Source organism: Arachis ipaensis, chromosome B9, assembly GCF_059453495.1.
Source record: "Arachis ipaensis isolate K30076 ecotype BB chromosome B9, ASM5945349v1, whole genome shotgun sequence".
Taxonomy (NCBI): domain Eukaryota; kingdom Viridiplantae; phylum Streptophyta; class Magnoliopsida; order Fabales; family Fabaceae; genus Arachis; species Arachis ipaensis.
In genome coordinates this window covers 58231474-58239711 of record NC_142444.1, presented here as the reverse complement: position 1 = coordinate 58239711, position 8238 = coordinate 58231474, and the positions used below count along the sequence as shown (strand labels likewise).

Below are 8238 nucleotides of genomic sequence, written 5' to 3'. Positions count from 1 at the left end.
GTCAATGGCTACTTTTGGTCTTCTCTCGGGAAAATGATCCAAATGCCCTGTCACGGCACGGCTAATCGTTTGGAGGCATCACCCTTGTCAATGGTTTACATCCTATCCTCTCAGTGAAAATAGTCAACGCACCCTGTCACGGCACGGCTATTCATCTGTCGGTTCTCGATCATGCTGGAATAGGATTTACTATCCTTTTGCGTTCTGTCACTACGCCCAGCAATCACGAGTTTGAAGCTCGTCACAGTCATTCAATCATTGAATCCTACTCGGAATACCACAGACAAGGTTTAGACCTTCCGGATTCTCTTGAATGCCGCCATCATTCTAGCTTACACCACGAAGATTCCGATTAAGAGATCTAAGAGACACTCATTCAATCGAAAGTAGAACGGAAGTGGTTGTCAGGCACGCGTTCATAGGGAATGATGATGATTGTCACGTTCATCACATTCAGGTTGAAGTGCGAATGAATATCTTAGAAGCGAAATAAGATGAATTGAATAGAAACAGTAGTACTTTGCATTAATCTTTGAGGAACAGCAGAGCTCCACACCTTGATCTATGGAGTGTAGAAACTCTACCGTTAAAATTACATAAGTGAAAGGTCCAGGCATGGCCGAGATGGCCAGCCCCCAAAACGTGATCACAGGATCAAAATACGATCCAGGATGTCTAATACAATAGTAAGAGGTCCTATTTATAATAAACTAGCTACTAGGGTTTACAGAAGTAAGTAATTGATGCATAAATCCACTTCCGGGGCCCACTTGGTGTGTTCTTCGGCTGAGCTTGAGTGTTGCACGTGTAGAGGTCCTTCTTGGAGTTGAACGCCAGTATTTGTGCCAGTTTGGGCGTTCAACTCTGGTTTTGGATCCTTTTCTGGCGCTGGACGCCAGAATTGGGCAGAGAGCTGGCGTTGAACACCAGTTTGCGTCGTCTATTCTTGGCCAAAGTATGGACTATTATATATTGCTGGAAACCCCTGGATAACTACTTTCCAACGCAATTAGAAGCGCGCCATTTTGAGTTCTGTAGCTCTAGAAAATCCACTTTGAGTGCAGGGAGGTTAGAATCCAACAGCATCAGCAGTCCTTCTTCAACCTCTGAATCTGATTTTTGCTCAAGTCCCTCAATTTCAGCCAGAAAATACCTGAAATCACAGAAAAACACACAAACTCATAGTAAAATCCAGAAATGTGAATTTAACATAAAAACTAATGAACACATCCCTAAAAGTAACTAGATTCTACTAAAAACATACTAAAAACAATGCCAAAAAGCATATAAATTATCCGCTCATCACAACACCAAACTTAAATTGTTTCTTGTCCCCAAGCAACTGAAAATCAAATAGGATAAAAAGAAGAGAATATACTATAAATCCCAAACTATCAATGAAACATAGCTCCAATCAAATGAGCGGGAGTTATAGCTTTTTGCCTCTTTAATAGTTTTGGCATCTCACTTTATCCATTGAGGTTCAGAATGATTGGCATCTATAGGAACTCAGAGTTCAGATAGTGTTATTGATTCTCCTAGTTCAGTATAATGATTCTTGAACACAGCTTCTTTATGAGTCTTGGCCGTGTCCCTAAGCACTTTGTTTTCCAGTATTACCACCGGATACATAAATGCCACAGACACATAATTGGGTGAACCTTTTCAGATTGTGACTCAGCTTTGCTAAAGTCCCCAATTAGAGGTGTCCAGGGTTCTTAAGCACACTCTTTTTTTTTTTTTTTTGCTTTGGACCTTGACTTTAACCGCTCAGTCTCAAGTTTTCACTTGACACCTACACGCCACAAGCACATGGTTAGGGACAGCTTGGTTTAGCCGCTTAGGCCAGGATTTTATTCCTTTAGGCCCTCCTATCCACTGATGCTCAAAGCCTTGGGATCCTTTTTATTTGCCCTTGCCTTTTGGTTTTAAGGGTTATTGGCTTTTTCTGCTTGCTTTTTTCTTTTTCTTTCTATATTTTTTTTTTGCCTATTTTTTTTTCTGCAAGCTTTATTCTTTGCTGCTTTTTCTTGCTTCAAGAATCATTTTTATGATTTTTCAGATTATCAAATAACATGTCTCCTAGTCATCATTCTTTCAAGAGCCAACATATTTAGCATTCTTAAACAACAACTTCAAAAGACATATGCACTGTTCAGGCATTCATTCAGAAAACAAGAAGCATTGTCACCACATCAATATAATTAAACTAAGTTCAAGGATAAATTCGAAACTCATGTACTTCTTGTTCTTTTGAATTAAAACATTTTTCATTTAAGAGAGGTGGTGGATTCATAGGACATTCATAACTTTAAGACAAAGTTACTAACTACTAATGATCATGTAATGAAGACACAAACATAGATAAGCACATAACATAGAAAACGAAAAACAGAAGAAATAAGAACAAGGAATGAATCCACCTTAGTGATGGGTGCGTTTCCTTCTTGAGGAACCAATGACGTCCTTGAGCTCTTCTATGTCTCTTCCTTGTCTTTGTTGCTCCTCCCTCATTGCTTTTTGATCTTCTCTTATTTCATGAAGCATGATGGAGTACTCTTAATGTTCCACCCTTAGTTGTCCCATGTTGGAACTTAATTCTCCTAGGGGGTGTTGATTTGCTCCTAATATTTATGTGGAGGGAAGTGCATCCCCTGAGGTATCTCAAGGATCTCTTGATTTGCAGCCACGTGTTCTACCACTGAGCTATAGACCCTTGAGATGAATCTTTCCATCTCCCATGACTAGGAGGTGGAAGCCTTTGTCTTCCCTTCCCCTCTTTTAAAGGTTTAGGTGCCATCAATGGTAATGGAAAAACAAAAAGCTTATGCTTTTACCACACCAAACTTAGAATGTTGCTCGCCCTCGAGCAAAAGAAGAAAGAATAGAAGAAGAAGAAGATATGGAGGAGATGGAGGGATGTGTGTATGGATGTGAGTGGTGAATGGAAAACAGAAGGGATGGTCATGAATGGAGAGAGAGAGGGTGAGGTGGGTGGGGATCCTGTGGGATTCACAGATCCTAAGATGATCCTGTAGTGTCCACAGATCTTGAGGTGATCCTGTGGTGTCCACAGATCCGGAGGTGTCAAGGATTAACATCCCTGCACCCATTAGGCATGTAAAATGCCCTTGCACACAACTCTGGGCGTTCAGCGCCAGGTTGGTGCCCATTTTGCCATTTCTGGCGTTGAACGCCAGAACCATGCTTGTTCTGGGCGTTCAGCGCCAGGATGCTGCCCATTTTGGGCGTTCAGCACCAGAACCATGCTCTGTTCTGGCGTTGAACGCCAGACAGGTGCTTCCTCCAGGGTGTGATTTTTCTTCTGCTGTTTTTGATTCCGTTTCTAATTTTTTTGTTTATTTTGTGACTCCACATGATCATGAACCTAAGAAAACATGAAAAACAAAAATAAAATTAGATAAATAAACATTGGGTTGCCTCCCAACAAGCGCTTCTTTAATGTCAATAGCTTGACAGTGGGCCCTCATGGAGCCTCACAAGCGTGCAGAGCTTTGTTGAGACTCTCCAACACCAAACTTAGAGTTTGGATATGGGAGTTCAACACCAAACTTAGAGTTTGGTTGTGGCCTCCCAACACCAAACTTAGAGTTTGACTGTGGGGGCTTTGTTTGACTCTGCTTTGAGAGAAGTGCTTTATGCTTCCTCTCCATGGATGCAGAGAGAGATCCTTGAGTTGTAAACACAAGGTTATCCTCATTCAATTGAAGGATTAATTCTCCTCTGTCCACATCAATCACAGCTCTTGCTGTGGCTAGGAAAGGTCTTCCTAGGATGATGGATTCATCCTCTTCCTTTCCAGTATCCAGGACTATGATATCAGCAGGGATGTAAAGGCCTTCAACCTTTACTAACACGTCCTCTACTTGTCCGTAAGCCTGTTTTCTTGAATTGTCTGCCATCTCTAATGAGATTTTAGCAGTTTGTACCCCATAGATTCCAGTTTCTCTATTACAGAGAGGGGCATGAGGTTTATTCCTGAACCAAGGTCACACAGAGCCTTAAAGATCATGGTGCCTATGGTACAAGGTATTATGAACTTTCCAGGATCCTGTCTCTTCTGAGGCAATGTCAGTTGATCCAGATCACTTAGTTCATTTGTGAACAAGGGAGGTTCATCTTCCCAAGTCTCAATACCAAATAATTTGGCATTCAGCTTCATGATTGCACCAAGAAACTTGGCAGTTTGCTCTTCAGTAACATCCTCATTCTCTTCAGAAGAGGAATACTCATCAGAGCTCATGAAGGGCATAAGGAGGTTCAATGGAATCTCTATGGTCTCTAGATGAGCCTCAGAGTCCTTTGGTTCCTCAAAGGGAAGCTCCTTATTGATCACTGGACGTCCCAGGAGGTCTTCCACCTTGGGATTCACGTCCTCCTCTCCCTCATTGGGTTCGGCCATTTTGGTTATGTCAATGGCCTTGCACTCTCCTTTTGCATTTTCTTCTGTATTGCTTGGGAGAGTACTAGGAGGGATTTCAGTGATCCTTTTACTCAGCTGGCCTACTTGTGCTTCCAAATTTCTAATGGAAGACCTTGTTTCATTCATGAAACTCACAGTGGCCTTAGATAGATCAGAGACTAAGTTTGCTAAGCTAGATGGATTCTGCTCAGAATTCTCTGTCTGTTGTTGAGTGGATGATGGAAAAGGCTTGCTATTGCTAAACCTGTTTCTTCCACCATTATTAAAGCCTTGTTGAGGCCTTTGATCCTTCCATGAGAGATTTGGATGATTTCTCCATGATGGGTTATAGGTGTTTCCATAAGGTTCACCTAAGTAATTCACCTCTGCTATTGCAGGGTTTTCAGGATCATAAGCTTCTTCTGCATAAGAAGCCTCTTGAGTACTGTTGGATGCAGCTTGCATTCCATTCAGACTCTGAGAAATCATATTGACTTGCTGAGTCAATATTTTGTTCTGAGCCAATATGGCATTCAGAGCATCAACTTCAAGAACTCCCTTCTTTATAGGCGTCCCATTACTCACAGGATTCCTCTCAAAAGTGTACATGAACTGGTTATTAGCAACTATATCAATGAGTTCTTGAGCTTCTGCAGGCATTTTCTTTAGGTGAATGGATCCACCTGCAGAAGTGTCCAATGACATTTTTGATAACTCAGACAAACCATCATAGAATATATCCAGGATGGTCCATTCTGAAAGCATGTCAGAGGGACACTTTTTGGTCAACTGTTTGTATCTTTCCCAAGCTTCATAGAGGGATTCACCATCTTTTTGTTTGAAGGTTTGAACATCCACTCTAAGCTTGCTCAGCTTTTGAGGAGGAAAGAACTTGGCTAAGAAAGCCGTGACCAGCTTATCCCAAGAGTTCAGGCTATCTTTAGGTTGAGAGTCCAACCATATTCTAGCTCTTTCTCTTACAGTAAATGGGAAAAGCATGAGCCTGTAGACTTCAGGATCTACTCCATTAGTCTTAACAGTATCACATATCTGCAAGAATTCAGTTAAGAACTGAAAAGGATCTTCAGATGGAAGTCCATGAAACTTGCAGTTCTGCTGCATCAGAGAAACTAGCTGAGGTTTCAGCTCAAAGTTGTTTGCTCCAATGGCAGGAATGGAGATGCTTCTTCCATGTAAATTGGAATTAGGTGCAGTAAAGTCACCAAGCATCCTCCTTGCATTATTATTATTTTCGGCTGCCATCTCCTATTCCTTTTCGAAAATTTCTGAAAGATTATCTCTGGATTGTTGTAATTTAGCTTCTCTTAGTTTTCTCTTCAGAGTCCTTTCAGGTTCTGGATCTGCTTCAACAAGAATATTCTTGTCCTTGCTTCTGCTCATATGACAAAGAAGAGGGTACAGGAAAATAATAATAATAGGGATCCTCTTTACCACAGTATAAAGGTCCTTGTGTGAGTAGAAGAAAAGAAGAAGAGGAAATTCGAACACAGATGGAAGAGGGGGTTCGAATTTAGTGAGTGATGTGAGATGAAGAGAAGTGTTAGTAGATGAATAAATAAAATAGAAGGAGATGAGAGAGAGAGAATTTTTCGAAAATTATTTTTGAAAAAGGTTTAGTGATTTTTGAAAATAATTTTTGAAAAAGGTTAGTAGTTTTCGAAAATTAAAATTAAAAATTAAAATAATTAATTAATTAAAAAGAAATTTTGAAAAAGGGGGGAGATATTTTCGAAAATTAGAGAGAGAGAGTTAGTTAGGTGGTTTTGAAAAAGATAAGAAACAAACAAAAAGTTAGTTAGTTAGTTGAAACAAATTTTGAAAAGATAAGAAGTTAGGAAGTTAGAAAAGATATTTTGAAATTATATTTTTGAAAAAGATAAGATAAGAAGATATTTTTGAAAAGATATGATAAAAATTAGTTTTTTGAAAAAGATTTGATTTTTAAAATCACAATTAATGACTTGATTCACAAGAAATCACAAGATATGATTCTATAACTTAAAGTTTGAATCTTTCTTAACAAGTAAGTAACAAACTTGAAATTTTTGAATCAAAACATTAATTGTTATTGTTATTTTCGAAAATTTGATATAAAAATAAGAAAAATATTTTTGAAAAATATTTTTATAATTTTTGAAAATAACTAAGAAATTTGAAAAAAAATTTGATTTTTGAAAAAGATTTTGAAAAAGATAAGATTTTCAATTTGAAAATTTGATTTGACTCATAAGAAACAACTTGATTTTAAAAATTTTTGAAAAAGTCATTCCAAATTTTCAAATTTGATGAGAGAAAAAAGGAAAGATATTTTTTTTATTTTTGAATTTTTATGATGAGAGAGAAAAACAAGAAAAATGATGCAATGCATGAAAGTTATGGATCAAAACAATGAATGCATGCAAGAATGCTATGAATGTCAAGATGAACACCAAGAACACTATGAAGATCATGATGAACATCAAGAACACATTTTTGAAAAATTTTTAATGCAAAGGAAACATGCAAGACACCAAACTTAGAAATCTTTAATGCTTAGACACTAAGATTTCAAGAATGCATATGAAAAACAAGAAAAGACACAAAACATGTGAATGCAAATATCAAACAAGAAGACTTACCACGAACAACTTGAAGATCATGAAGAACACTATGAATGCATGAAATTTTCGAAAAATGCAAGATGAACATGCAATTGACACCAAACTTATAACATGACTCAAGACTCAAACAAGAACACACACAAAAAAATATATATTTTTGATTTTTATGATTTTCTAATTTTTTTGTATTTTTTTTTTCGAAAATTATTTGAAAAACAAAAATAAGGATTTCAAAATCTTTAATATGAATTCCAGGAATCTTATGCTCTTTAGTCTAAAGCTCCAATCAAAGGGTCAGGCATGGCTTAATAGCCAGCCAAGCTTTAGTATGGAATTACATGCATAAGCAAATTTGCTAAGAAAGACAAAGAAGCTCTTCTCTTTAGTCTAAGTGAAACCTCAGTCCAAAAGAATTTAGACATGGCTTTACAGCCAGCCAGGCTTCAACATACTTCATGAAACACTAGAATTCATTCTTAAAAATTCTGAAGAAAAAATTTTTTTTTGAAAACATTTATTTATTGATTTATTTATTTTTCGAAAACAGGTGAGATAATTTTGAAAAAATTTTTGAACAATTTTTGAAAACAAAACAAAAAGAAAATTACCTAATCTGAGCAACAAGATGAACCGTCAGTTGTCCATACTCGAACAATCTCCGGCAACGGCGCCAAAAACTTGGTGCGCAGAAATTGTGATTACACTTTAATTATGTAAAATTCATCGCTCTTTCTTTCCCTGGTAATGGCGCCAAAAACATGATGCCAATACCATGGTTCACAACTTCGCACAACTAACCAGCAAGTGCACTAGGTCGTCCAAGTAATACCTTACGTGAGTAAGGGTCGAATCCCACGGAGATTGTTGGTATGAAGCAAACTATGGTCACCTTGTAAATCTCAGTCAGGTGGATATAAAATAGTAATAGGGTTTTCGAAAATAATTAATAAGATAGGGATAGAGATACTTATGTAAATCACTGGTGAGAATCTCAGATAAGCGAATAGAGATGCTTTCGTTCCTCTGAACCTCTGCTTTCCTGCTATCTTCATCCAATCAGTCTTACTCCGTTCCATGGCTGGCTTTATGTAATGCATCACCATTGTCAATGGCTACTTTCGGTCTTCTCTTGGGAAAATGATCCAAATGCCCTGTCATGACACGGCTAATCGTCTGGAGGCATCACCCTTGTCA

General features: G+C 38.0%; 1 non-coding gene across 1 annotated transcript; it reads left to right on the top strand.

Annotated features, from left to right (window-relative positions):
• Positions 1-5182: 5182 nt before the first annotated feature.
• Positions 5183-5290, top strand: LOC148544770 (small nucleolar RNA R71). The gene has a single exon (XR_015901022.1). It is a non-coding gene; the product is annotated as a small nucleolar RNA R71 (small nucleolar RNA).
• The last annotated feature ends 2948 nt before the right edge of the window (positions 5291-8238 follow it).